This window comes from Oncorhynchus masou, chromosome 9 (assembly GCF_036934945.1).
Source record: "Oncorhynchus masou masou isolate Uvic2021 chromosome 9, UVic_Omas_1.1, whole genome shotgun sequence".
NCBI classification, from domain to species: Eukaryota; Metazoa; Chordata; class Actinopteri; order Salmoniformes; family Salmonidae; genus Oncorhynchus; species Oncorhynchus masou.
The window spans coordinates 83,394,034-83,408,568 of record NC_088220.1 but is presented as its reverse complement, the minus strand read 5'-3'; the positions used below and the strand labels follow the sequence as shown (position 1 = coordinate 83,408,568).

General features: G+C 45.3%; 1 pseudogene; it reads right to left on the bottom strand.

Annotated features, from left to right (window-relative positions):
- Positions 1-1,442: 1,442 nt before the first annotated feature.
- Positions 1,443-12,518, bottom strand: LOC135545333 (extracellular calcium-sensing receptor-like; annotated as a pseudogene).
- Between the last annotated feature and the right edge of the window lie 2,017 nt (positions 12,519-14,535).

Sequence of the window (14,535 nt, the reverse complement as noted above, 5' to 3'; positions counted from 1 at the left end):
AAGATATTATCTGTGAGTGCCACAGAACTGATGCTACAGGCGAAACCAAGATGAAATTTCAAACAGGAAATGGACCAGATTCTGAAGGTGCTGTGTTCCAATGTCTCCTTATATGGCTGTTAATGCGCCATGAATGAGCCTACACTTTCTGTCATTTCCGCAAGGTGTCTGCAGTATTGTGACATATTTCTAGGCATATCATTGGAAGATTGACCATAAGAGACTACATTTACCAGGTGCCCGCTTGGTGTCCTCCGTCGAAATTATTGCGTAATCTCCAGCTGCGTGCATGTTTCCATTTTCTTCAGAGGAGAAACACAACTGCCACGAATGATTTATCATCGAATAGATATGTGAAAACACCTTGAGGATTGATTCTAAACAATGTTTGCATGTTTCTGTCGATATTATGGAGTTAATTTGGAAAAAAGTTTGGCATTGCAATGACTGAATTTTCAGGTTTTTTTCTTAGCCAAACGTGATGAACAAAACGGAGCGATTTCTCCTACACAAATAATCTCTTTGGAAAAACTGAACATTTGATATCTAACTGAGAGTCCTCATTGAAAACATCTGAAGTTCTTTGAAGGTAAATGATTTTATTTGAATGCTTTTCTTGTTTTTGTGAAAATGTTGCCTGCTGAATGCTAGGCTAATGCTATGCTAGCTATCAATACCTCTTACACAAATGTTTGTATAGCGATGGTTGAAAAGCATATTTTGAAAATCTGAGATGATAGTGTTGTTAGCAAAAGGCTAAGCTAGTGAGTGAATATATTTCTTTCATTTCATTTGCGATTTTCATGAATAGTTAACGTTGCGTTATGCTAATGAGCTTGAGGCTATGATTACGCTCCCGGATACGGGATTGCTCGACGCTAGAGGTTAAAGGCACAGTCAACATAGTTTGTTATCTTCCACTTGTAGTGTGAAACAGTGAAATAATCCGTCTGTAAACAACTGTTGGAAAAATGACTAGTTGTCCCAAAATACTTGAATGTGTAAACAAGAAAATTATGGAGTTTTAATGACTCCAACCTAAGTGTATGTAAACTTCCGACTTCAACTGTATATGAAAATGTTTATTATATTATTATAATACATAATATGATGAATTACAATATCAATTGAACACATGCACTTCAATGTTATATCAATTCATATAGGAATAAAGCTTTTCTCCAACAACATGGAAGTGGTTCCACTCTGTAGGCTACTGCTAATCACATCATGTAGCAGGTCTAATTGGATTTTAACACTCTAGATTTTAACAATTTCACATAACATTGGAATATCTAAAGTGAACCTGTCATGTTACCAGTTACAAATGTACCAAAGATTATCTGCTAAATTGTTGGTAATCTCTGTCAGAGTAGTCCTCCCTAACTGTATGATAAACCATATAACTGAACGTTACAATGTTTTTTCCCCTCAATCATTTCTTAATAACGTTTATCACTGGATGTCTTCTCCATAAGGTGTTTCTTGGTGTTCTTCTCCGGCCGGAACAGAATAATAAAGCATTTAGGAACAAATAATAGAAAGAACAACCCAAAGCTAGAGGTGATGATGGCAAAGATCTCCACAGCTACAGTCAACTTCCCAGGAGAGCTGACATAAGCTGGGATAAAGGTGATCCAAACTGCACAGAATATGAGCATGCTGAAGGTGATGAATTTGGCCTCATTGAAGTTATCAGGCAGCTTCCGAGCCAGAAAAGCCAGCACAAAGCACAAGAGAGCCAGGAGACCTATATAACCCAACACAGCCCAGAAACCAATAGCTGAACCCACATCACACTCTAGAATGATCTTCTCCTTGTAGGTAGTGAGGTTTTTAATGGGGAAGGGAGGGGACAGGACCAACCACAGAGTGCATATCATAGCCTGGACAAACGTGAAGGACACTACAGTCAATCTCTGCTGTGGAGGACCAAACCATTTCATGACATTACTGGCTGGAAGTGTAGCCCTGAAGGCCATCAACACCACTATTGTTTTCCCCAGAACACAAGAGATGCAGAGGACGAAGGTGATGCCAAACGCTGTGTGACGCAGCATACAGGACCACTCAGAGGGCCGGCCAATGAAAGTAAGAGAACACAGAAAACACAGAGCCAAGGAGAAGAGCAGCAGGAAGCTCAGCTCAGAGTTGTTGGCCTTGACGATGGCAGACATTCGGTGTCGGTAGAAGACAGTTGCCGTGGCGATGGCCAGACAAGCCCCGCCCACAGAGCAGACGGTCAGGATGATTCCGAGGACCTCGTGGAAGGACAGGAACTCCACAGGCTTAAGGATACAGAGGTCTCTCTCAGCGTTGGGCCAGTACTCCTCGGGACAGATCAGACAGTCTGAAGAATCTGACCAGGACAAAACAACAGACATCAAAGGTTAGAGCGTCTGCTAAATGACTTAAATGTAAATGTAAATGTTAATAATAATAGATTCAGGTTTTATTCATTTACAAATACATGTCCCACAATGATGCACTTTGTCAGTTTACAATAAAGAATGTTGAATTAATGTGCAGCTTAAATGAGATAATAAGATCAGGAACATGATTGACAGATACTACCTTTGTAGTGCTGGTAATAGGAATAAACCACTACTTTACATATAGAAATTACTACACATTTTAGAAATTACTACACATTTTTGGCAACTGTTCTTATAGTCCTACCTGTGTCATTACTGATCTCTCCCTCTGCACATTGGATACAGTCATAACAGCATACAGGCTTTCCTTTCTGTATAGCCTTACGAGTGCCTGGGGGACAGCTCTCACTGCACACTGACACAGGTACTTGTGTACTGTTCTTTACCCAGGTGATTTCCCTCTCGATGGCAAGCCTCTGGTCAGGAGGCAAGGATGCATCATAGAGCCCCACTGTCACAAACTCCATCTTCCCACTCTCCCGTCTCTGCCAGTTGACCAGCTCATAGGTGGCCACTGGGTCCCCATTGGCATCGAAAGACACCTGGTACCCGTTACGAGAGAAGTTCACCTTCCTCAATCTCTCCAGGACCTGAAGTTTGAAGGGCAAGGGAGAGAGAGAGAGATGGAGAGAGGGGAAGAGAGGAAGAAAGGGCACGGGAAAGAAGGAGAGGTGAAGAGCGATGGAGATAAGGGAAGAGAGAGATGAGAGAAGGGATGAGAGATGGAGAGATAGATGGACAGAGGGGAAGAGAGAGATGAGAGATGGAGAAAGGGGAAGAAAGATGGAAAGAGAGAAATGGGGAGAAAGGAAGATAGATGGAGAGAGAAACAGAAAATTAATTCAACTCATTTTTAACAGATGTGTTACTTCAGAAGAAGTTGTGAAGTATAATGAGAACTCCTAGGCCTTCAGACATGTTGTCTATATAAACATATTTATCAGGAAATGATACTACAGACTTGTCATTCACCTGTGTTGGCTTCACATTTAGGTTTTTGTCACAGTTCACAGTGGAGTTTTCTCTCTCTTCACAAATGATGCTGTGGATGGCGTGTGCTATGGCATAAACAGCTTTATACACCATGTTAGTGATACGAAGCTGGGATGTATCTGTGTAGGGGGTCTGAAGCTGCTGTATATCCTCACTGCCATCACACACCTTCTCTTCAACCCCAACACCTGTAGATGTCCCTACAGACAGACAGAGATACCAAGAGACCAACAGACAGACAGACAGACAGACAGACAGACAGACAGACAGACAGACAGAAAGACAGACAGACATGTAAATAAAATGTTCGACAGGCAGATGGATGGATGGGTGGGTGGGTGGGTGGGTGGGTGGGTGGGTGGGTGGATGGATAGATAGATACCTGTCCTCAACCTACAGCCAAAGGCTCCCTCCCAGAACTCAGTGAGCAGGGGAGAGTTGGACACCTTCTGTGGGGAGAGGTCCAGGAGGAAGTCCCTGAGGCCGGGGATGACAGAGCGTTGGATGCCAAATCCGATGGCCCCGGCACACAGGCCGAAACGCAGCATATCTGGATCAGTGACCCAGGTCTCACTCCCGATCCACTGGCGGGGTGGAGAGGGCAGGCGTTCCAACTCACTCAGCAGGATTCTCATGTCCCAAGCGGATACAAATGCAACCACCACCTGGGCTGTGGAGCTGGGGAACATGATTATATCATATACTTAATATGCTGGTCATGTTTGTCATTCACTGGAATGTCTCAGTGAAGTGAACATGAACATTAGCATTAATCAACACTTTTGACATGCATAAGATACTTTATGCAAATCATGTTGGTTTCACAGATCAGCTTCGGGAAAAGAGAGAAATTAATAACAATAGTATGCTTTATAAATATGGTCTTGCATTTGTATGAATGAAAAGTTCACCAGTAATCATGGATCACCTGCGGATCATGTCAGCCACCCGTTGCACTCTGCTGAGTGGGTTGGTAAGGGAGAAGGCTTCAGAATACTCCACACAGATACCCTCCTCTTGTGCTGCCTGCAGGAAAGCAGCCATCCCGTTATTCCCGTAGTCAGAGTCGGAACGGACCGCCCCAATCCAGGTCCAGCCGAAGTGCCTGATGAGGTGGGCCAGAGCAGCAGCCTGGAACTGATCACTGGGGATGGTTCTGAAGAAGGTTGGATACTGTTTCTTATCACTCAGACACGCACAGGTGGAATAGTGGCTCACCTTGGTAAAAACAGACAGTCGAAAACATGAGAAAGAACATCATGTCGCCCACACAACTCTAATGTATTGGCAACTTCCTGCTTTTTTTTATTTTGCTATGTAGATTGATGTTAGGGAGACATTAATAATAATAAGCCAACTCATTGTTTTTCATTGGGTCAGAACGGTAAGGATACACAAAATTGTGACACCATTCCCTTGCATCTCATAAAAACTGAGCCTATGAAATATAGTCCTCAGATCATGTTTTAATGCCTTCAGAAGTTCTCCAGACTCATATTCCTCAGTCTATGTTCAAATTCCTTTCTCCACATAATTTCACACAGAAATATATATTCCTGAAAGAGAGGAGAATACAGTTGGAATACAGAGAATTAAAAGAAGCTGAATGATTTCTGTCCACAGGAGTTTACCTGAGGAATCCCGAAAGGGCCGGTGATGCGCAACATGCTGATGGTTGGTGTGGAGGCAGACTCGCCAACAATAGCTGTCACTGTAGCCGACCCCGAGCACTGTTCTCCGGTATCAAACATGGGGCCCAGGCCGTTAGCCAGCTGGAAGGCAACTTTTACGGCCATGGGGACCGAGTTGCAGGAGTCGTGCACTTGATAACCAAGTGTGACACCTGGTAGAAGGTAGGAACTGTTGTTTATCTCCTCAACTGCGAAGATCATGGCGCGTGAAAAGCGTAACTCACGGGAATCCATACTGTAAATAGAAGATGGGTCAGTGAGCTCCTCCTAATGAATGATGAACTAGACTATAGAATGTTACCATGGCAAACAGCCTAATATCTAGTCTCATTTTCCATACCGTCTATGTCTACACTTTTGTTGTCTGTAATTGAGGACACTGTAGTATAGCCTGCATTTGAAAATGTGATCCTTTGTAACAGTAGTCTTTACCTACTCTCTCAGACACAAACACACTGATTATGGTCTTTAAAAACACAGTTTATCTGTCTTTAAACACACTGTATCTCTGTCTTTAAACAGTGTTTATCTGTCTTTAAACACATTGTTTATCATTCTTTAAACACATTGTTTCTCTGTCATTAACATGCTGTTTATCGGTCTTTAAACACACTGTTTATCAGTCTTTAAACACACTGTTTATCTTTCTTTAAACACACTGTATATCTGTCTTTAAACACACTGTATATCTGTCTTTAAACACACTGTTTATCTGTCTTTAAACACACTGTTTATCTGTCTTTAAACAAACTGTTTATCTGTCTTTAAACACACTGTTTAGCAGTTTTTAAACACATTGTATATCTTTCTTTCAATACATTGTCTCTCTGTCATAAACACACTGTTTATCGGACTTTAAACACACTGTTTGCCGGGCATTCAACACACTGTTTCTCTGTTTTTAAAACACAATTTATCTGTCTCCCCACACAGCCACAGTCCTGTCCCCTGTTCCCTCTTGCGCTCACTGACCTCCCTGTGCACTGCAGGGGCTCAGGCAGGCTGGTGTAGCTGTGATCCACAGTGTGCATATAGTAATGGATGGAGAAAACACCCCCGATGACAAAGTCCCCGTCCTGAGAGAACGCCGGAGGACGAGGGGTGCCTTGGAGCCTGCATCTGACAGACTCCAGCCCAGAGGCAGAGCAAGAGGCAGACGCGAGCAAGGCAAGCCCACCAGCCACCACAGCTAGATGTAGTAGAACCAGACTACCAGCCAGACTTGAATCCAGAGCAGGAGCCGGAGAGAGCCTCATTCCCCTGATGTGTAGAAGGTACGGAGTAATACAACGCCACACAGACCCACATAGGTCAGGATACCTCTCTTCTCTGGGTTAAATACCCACTGTACCTCTGTGGGGATTCCTCTGGGGGCCACACTGTGGATATGGCCATGCCATGGAGGGAGGGGCTAAAGGCTGCTCTGCTCACCCAGTCAGGTCCTGCTTTCATCTATAGAGAGTGTATGCACCAGCATCAGAACTACGTTGACTGTAATCTTTTAGATAGACATAAACATACAGTAGACACACAATATCCCTGAGCCTCTCTTATATTGTGAATTCTATGGTTTTACCTTGATTACTTGTAGTTTATCATGTTGTTTGTCTGTAATTTTCGTAATGACTTGGTGCTGCCTATCTTTGCCAGGACACTCTTGAAAAACATTTACATTTACATTTAAGTCATTTAGCAGACGCTCTTATCCAGAGCGACTTACAAATTGGTGAATTCACCTTCTGACATCCAGTGGAACAGCCACTTTACAATAGTGCATCTAAATCATTAAGGGGGGGGGTGAGAAGGATTACTTATCCTATCCTAGGTATTCCTTGAAGAGGTGGGGTTTCAGGTGTCTCCGGAAGGTGGTGATTGACTCCGCTGTCCTGGCGTCGTGAGGGAGTTTGTTCCACCATTGGGGGGCCAGAGCAGCGAACAGTTTTGACTGGGCTGAGCGGGAACTGTACTTCCTCAATGGTAGGGAGGCGAGCAGGCCAGAGGTGGATGAACGCAGTGCCCTTGCTTGGGTGTAGGGCCTGATCAGAGCCTGGAGGTACTGCGGTGCCGTTCCCCTCACAGCTCCGTAGGCAAGCACCATGGTCTTGTAGCGGATGCGAGCTTCAACTGGAAGCCAGTGGAGAGAGCGGAGGAGCGGGGTGACGTGAGAGAACTTGGGAAGGTTGAACACCAGACGGGCTGCGGCGTTCTGGATGAGTTGTAGGGGTTTAATGGCACAGGCAGGGAGCCCAGCCAACAGCGAGTTGCAGTAATCCAGACGGGAGATGACAAGTGCCTGGATTAGGACCTGCGCCGCTTCCTGTGTGAGGCAGGGTCGTACTCTGCGGATGTTGTAGAGCATGAACCTACAGGAACGGGCCACCGCCATGATGTTGGTTGAGAACGACAGGGTGTTGTCCAGGATCACGCCAAGGTTCTTAGCGCTCTGGGAGGAGGACACAATGGAGTTGTCAACCGTGATGGCGAGATCATGGAACGGGCAGTCCTTCCCCGGGAGGAAGAGCAGCTCCGTCTTGCCGAGGTTCAGCTTGAGGTGGTGATCCGTCATCCACACTGATATGTCTGCCAGACATGCAGAGATGCGATTCGCCACCTGGTCATCAGAAGGGGGAAAGGAGAAGATTAATTGTGTGTCGTCTGCATAGCAATGATAGGAGAGACCATGTGAGGTTATGACAGAGCCAAGTGACTTGGTGTATAGCGAGAATAGGAGAGGGCCTAGAACAGAGCCCTGGGGGACACCAGTGGTGAGAGCGCGTGGCGAGGAGACAGATTCTCGCCACGCCACCTGGTAGGAGCGACCTGTCAGGTAGGACGCAATCCAAGCGTGGGCCGCGCCGGAGATGCCCAACTCGGAGAGGGTGGAGAGGAGGATCTGATGGTTCACAGTATCGAAGGCAGCCGATAGGTCTAGAAGGATGAGAGCAGAGGAGAGAGAGTTAGCTTTAGCAGTGCGGAGCGCCTCCGTGATGCAGAGAAGAGCAGTCTCAGTTGAATGACTAGTCTTGAAACCTGACTGATTTGGATCAAGAAGGTCATTCTGAGAGAGATAGCGGGAGAGCTGGCCAAGGACGGCACGTTCAAGAGTTTTGGAGAGAAAAGAAAGAAGGGATACTGGTCTGTAGTTGTTGACATCGGAGGGATCGAGTGTAGGTTTCTTCAGAAGGGGTGCAACTCTCGCTCTCTTGAAGACGGAAGGGACGTAGCCAGCGGTCAGGGATGAGTTGATGAGCGAGGTGAGGTAAGGGAGAAGGTCCCCGGAAATGGTCTGGAGGAGAGAGGAGGGGATAGGGTCGAGCGGGCAGGTTGTTGGGCGGCCGGCCGTCACAAGAAGCGAGATTTCATCTGGAGAGAGAGGGGAGAAAGAGGTCAGAGCACAGGGTAGGGCAGTGTGAGCAGAACCAGCGGTGTCGTTTGACTTAGCAAACGAGGATCGGATGTCGTCGACCTTCTTTTCAAAATGGTTGACGAAGTCATCTGCAGAGAGGGAGGAGGGGGGGGAGGGGGGGGGATTCAGGAGGGAGGAGAAGGTGGCAAAGAGCTTCCTAGGGTTAGAGGCAGATGCTTGGAATTTAGAGTGGTAGAAAGTGGCTTTAGCAGCAGAGACAGAGGAGGAAAATGTAGAGAGGAGGGAGTGAAAGGATGCCAGGTCCGCAGGGAGGCGAGTTTTCCTCCATTTCCGCTCGGCTGCCCGGAGCTCTGTTCTGTGAGCTCGCAATGAGTCATCGAGCCACGGAGCGGGAGGGGAGGACCGAGCCGGCCTGGAGGATAGGGGACATAGAGAGTCAAAGGATGCAGAAAGGGAAGAGAGGAGGGTTGAGGAGGCAGAGTCAGGAGAAAGGTTGGAGAAGGTATGAGCAGAGGGAAGAGATGAAAGGATGGAAGAGGAAAGAGTAGCGGGGGAGAGAGAGCGAAGGTTGGGACGGCGCGATACCATCCGAGTAGGGGCAGTGTGGGAAGTGTTGGATGAGAGCGAGAGGGAAAAGGATACAAGGTAGTGGTCGGAGACTTGGAGGGGAGTTGCAGTGAGGTTAGTGGAAGAACAGCATCTAGTAAAGATGAGGTCGAGCGTATTGCCTGCCTTGTGAGTAGGGGGAAGGTGAGAGGGTGAGGTCAAAAGAGGAGAGGAGTGGAAAGAAGGAGGCAGAGAGGAATGAGTCAAAGGTAGACGTGGGGAGGTTAAAGTCGCCCAGGACTGTGAGAGGTGAGCCGTCCTCAGGAAAGGAGCTTATCAAGGCATCAAGCTCATTGATGAACTCTCCGAGGGAACCTGGAGGGCGATAAATGATAAGAATGTTAAGCTTGAAAGGGCTGGTAACTGTGACAGCATGGAATTCAAAGGAGGCGATAGATAGATGGGTAAGGGGAGAGAGAGAGAATGACCACTTGGGAGAGATGAGGATCCCGGTGCCACCACCCCGCTGACCAGAAGCTCTCGGGGTGTGCGAGAACACGTGGGCGGACGAAGAGAGAGCAGTAGGAGTAGCAGTGTTATCTGTGGTGATCCATGTTTCCGTCAGTGCCAGGAAGTCGAGGGACTGGAGGGAGGCATAGGCTGAGATGAACTCTGCCTTGTTGGCCGCAGATCGGCAGTTCCAGAGGCTACCGGAGACCAGGAACTCCACGTGGGTCGTGCGCGCTGGGACCACCAGATTAGGGTGGCCGCGGCCACGCGGTGTGGAGCGTTTGTATGGTCTGTGCAGAGAGGAGAGAACAGGGATAGATAGACACATAGTTAACAGGGTACAGAAGAGGCTACGCTAATGCAAAGGAGATTGGAATGACAAGTGGACTACACGTCTCGAATGTTCAGAAAGTTAAGCTTACGTAGCAAGAATCTTATTGACTAAAATGATTGAAATGAAACAGTACTGCTGGAGTAGGCTAGCTGGTAGTGGCTGCGATGTTGACACTACACTAATCAAGTCGTTCCGTCGAGTGTAATAGTTTCTACAGTGCTGCTATTCGGGGGCTAGCTGGCTAGCTAGCAAGGTTGATTGCGTTCCGTTACTTTAAAAGAACGACAATAGCTGGCTGGCTAACCTAGAAAATCGCTCTAGGCTACACAATTGTCTTAGATACAAAGACGGCTATGTAGCTAGCTAGCTACGATCAAACAAAACAAACCGTTGTACTGTAATAGTTACTACAGTGCTGCTATTCGGGGGCTAGCTGGCTAGCTACGTTAGAAGAACGACAATAGCTGGCCAGCTAACCTAGAAAATCGCTCTAGGCTACACAATTGTCTTAGATACAAAGACGGCTATGTAGCTGGCTAGCTACGATCAAACAAATCAAACCGTTGTACTGTAATGAAGTGAAATGAAAATGTGATACTACCTGTGGAACGACGCGGAATGTTGACCGGGTAGTTGGAGTTCAATTCGGTAGAGGTTGGCTAGCTGTTGGCTAGCTAGCTAGCAGCATTACCTACGTTAAGGACGACAAATAGCTGGCTAGCTAACCTCGGTAAATTAAGATAATCACTCTAAGTCTACACACTCTAAACTGCACAATTATCTTGGATACGAAGACAACTATGTAGCTAGCTGACACTACACTAATCGAGTCGTTCAGTTGAGTGTAATAGTTTCTACAGTGCTAGTGGACAGTGGATGTTAGCTAGCTGCTTAGCTAGCTGGTGGGCAGATACGTTAGGACGACGAAATACGATAATTATGCAATTGTCGTTGATACAAAGACGGCTATGTAGCTGGCTAAGAAGAAATTGCTAAGATTAGACAAATCAAACCGTTGTACTATAACGAAATGTAATGAAAAGTTATAAAAAGTTATACTACCTGCGGACCGAAGTGTAGATGCGGCCGCTCGCTCCAACCGGAACCGAGAGAAAAGAGATTTTAAATCTCAATGAGCCCTTCCTGGTTAAATAAATGTTAAATAAATAAAGATAATATTTCCCTTACTGTCTAGTCCTCTTGGAACGCTGGCTCTGCACAGTATTTCGTCAACTGTCTTCTTCGTATGCTGGCTCTATACAGTTATTCCTCTACAGTCCTGTTCGCTTGGCACGCTGGCTCTGCACAGTATTTCCTCAACTGTCTTCTTCGTATGCTGGCTCTATACAGTTATTCTTCTACAGTCCTGTTCGCTTGGCACGCTGGCTCTACACGGTATTTCGTCAACTGTCTTCTTCGTATGCTGGCTCTATACAGTTATTCCTCTACAGTCTTGTTCGCTTGGCACGCTGGCTCTACACGGTATTTCCCCTAAAGTTTAGATCATTTGTCACTTTGCCTTACTTATATGTCCTTTACAGTCTAGTCCTCTTGGTACGCTGGCTCTACCCAGTATTTCCCCTACAGCCTAGTCCTCTTGGCTTGTTCCACATGTATATTTCCTCTACAGCCTAGTCGTCTTGGTATTCTGGTTCTAGAGAGTATTTCCTCTACTGTCTAGTCCTCCGGGCACGCTGGCAGTACACAGGTTTTTTTCTAAAGTCTAGTTCTCTTGGTACACTTCCTCTCTTATTGTTCCCCTACAGTTGAATACTCTTGGCACATTGCCTCACAGTTTTTTATTTATTTTACCTTTATTTTACCAAGCAAGTCAGTTAAGAACAAATTCTTATTTTCAATGACGGCTTAGGAACAGTGTGCTAACTGCCTGACTTTTAATCAAGTAAAAATTCCCTGTCTTAGGTCAGTTAGGATCACCACTTATTTTACAAATGTGAAAAGTCAGAATAATAGTAGAGAAAATTATTTATTTCAGCTTTTATTTATTTCATCACCTTCCCAGTGAGTCAGAAGTTTACATACACTCAATTAATACTTGGTGTCATTGTGTTTAATTTGTTTAACTTGGGTCAAACGTTTTGTGTAGCCTTCCACGAGCTTCCCACAATATGTTGGGTGAATTTTGCCCCATTCCTCCTGACAGAGCTGGTGTAACTGAGTCAGGTTTGTCGGCCTCCTTGGTCACACTCGCTGTTTAAGTTCTGCGCACACATTTTCTGTAGGATTAAGCTCAGGGCTTTGTGATGGCCACTACAATACCTTGACTTTGTTGTCCTTAACTTTGTTGTCCTTGCTTGGTGTCACTGTCCATTTGGAAGACCCATTTCCGACCAAGCTTTAACTTCCTGACTGATGTCTTGAGATGTTGCTTCAATATATCCACATAATTCTCTTCTCATGATGCCATCTATTTTGTGAAGTGCACCAGTACCTCCTGCAGCAAAGCAACCCCACAACATGATGCTGCCACCCCCGTGCTTCACGGATGGGATGGTGTTCTTCGGCTTGCAAGCCTCGTCCTTTTCCGCATGTGCAGTTTTATGGCGGTCTTTCAGGTTATGTTGATATAGGACTCGTTTTACTGTGGATACAGATAATGTTGTACCTGTTTCCTCCAGCATCTTCACAAGGACCTTTGCTGTTGTTCTGGGATTGATTTGCACTTTTCGCACCAAAGCACGCTAACCTCTAGGAGACAGAAGGTGTCTCCTTCCTGAGCGGCTGCGTGGTCCCATGGTGTTTATACTTGCGTACTATTGTTTGTACAGATGAACATGGTACCTTTCGGAGTTTGGAAATTGCTCCCAAGGATGAACCAGACGTGTAGAGGTCTACAAGTTTTTATCTGAAGGGCCAATAGGCGGCACTCTTTCCTCTGGTCTAAAAAATATATATCCTAATGCCCCAGGGCAGTGATTGGGGACACTGCAATGTGTAGGGTGCCATTTTTCAGATGGGACGTTAAACGGGTGTCCTGACTTTCTGAGGTCATTAAAGATCCCATGGCACTTATCGTAAGAGTAGGGGTGTTAACCCCGGTGTCCTGGCTAAATTCGCAATCTGGCCCTCACACCATCACGGTCACCTAATAATCCCCAGTTTACAATTTGCTCATTCATGCCCCTCCTTTCCACTGTAACTATTCCCCAGGTCGTTGCTGTAAATGAGAACGTGTTCTCAGTCAACTTACCTGGTAAAATAACGGATAAATAAAATAAAACCTGAAGTGTTAACAAGGCATTCAGATTCCAAAGTCAGATTTTTCTTAATGCAACTTTCAGATATTTTAATGTATCATCAATTAGTCTTCAAATTAATTAATTATTCTTTACCTCATGTAAGTCTCATTCCACTCTCATTATTTTTGTTGGTTATCTGCACGAACCCAGCCTTCACTATGAGTCATCCATACATCAATGGTTTTAAATCCTTTATTTACTAACTACGTAATTGACAGAAATGCATAATCAACGAGTAGATTTTTACAAGGAAATGATAGTGAAGTTTCCCTAGTGGGATAAACTGGTATTGCGGCTTGGTGTACAAAAAGGAAGTGGGGGTCGACTAAGATAAGACACTACAAAGTTGATAATTATAACAATTTAAATGCTAATCCTTTGCACATGAACGTCCACTCATTCGGGAATAATTGCAATCAATACATATATTTACGCTCAGTGTGTCGTCGGGTTCTCTGTTGAAAAGGTCGTTTCTGTTGGAGAGTTTGTCCGCCCTCTCTCTCTCTGCCGTGTTTGGAATTGATAGTTCAGAGTAACATTCAGCAATGTCATTATAGAATAGATGTTTCGGCGGTTTGTCATCGTCGCGTTCAATGATAGCGAATTCATAGCTGCAGATTAGCAATTAGTATCAAAGATTTGTTCTTATTCTGTTGGTATCGATAGTCTAAGAGTTTAACCACATGCTATGGTTCAAAGATTCAGTAATCTACTCAAACCTTAACTCCCTCCCTGATGGGGTACAGGTTGTTGGGGATTAATCACAATTAGTTGGGTAACATAAATAGGATGTTTTATTTTCATGATATGCTTATGAGTTACTTCTCATAAGAATGTATTTTGTTGTACAATAGTGGTGGCCATTGGCAGTTATCTGTTCTCTGTTATGTACTTGAGTGAAGACCCAAAAGCGGTTTTAACAGAAAACAGAGTTCTTTAATGAAAAAACAGGAATGGCATAAATCCTCTTCCAACGTGGTCAATGGAACAAAAAGAACGTTAGTATAATGCAGGATGCACCTGCCAGGCAGACTCCGACAGGATAGGACAAGGTGGAAGCAAACGCGACGACAGCTTGCTTCTGGCATCAAAAAACACAAACAAGAATCAGACACTGAAAGTAGCAGGAACAGAGAGAGAAATAGAGACCTAATCAGAGGGGGAAGAGAGAACAGGTGTGAAAGAGTGAATGAGCTAGTTAGAGGAGATGTAGAACAGCTGAAGAATGAGAGACAGAGAAGGTAACCTAAAAAGACCAGCAGAGAGAGACAGAGTGAAGAGAAAGGACAGGAACAGACATAACAAGACATGACAGTACCCCCCCACTCACCGAGCGCCTCCTGGCGCACTCGAGGAGGAAACCTGGCGGCAACGGAGGAAATCATCGATCAGCGAACGG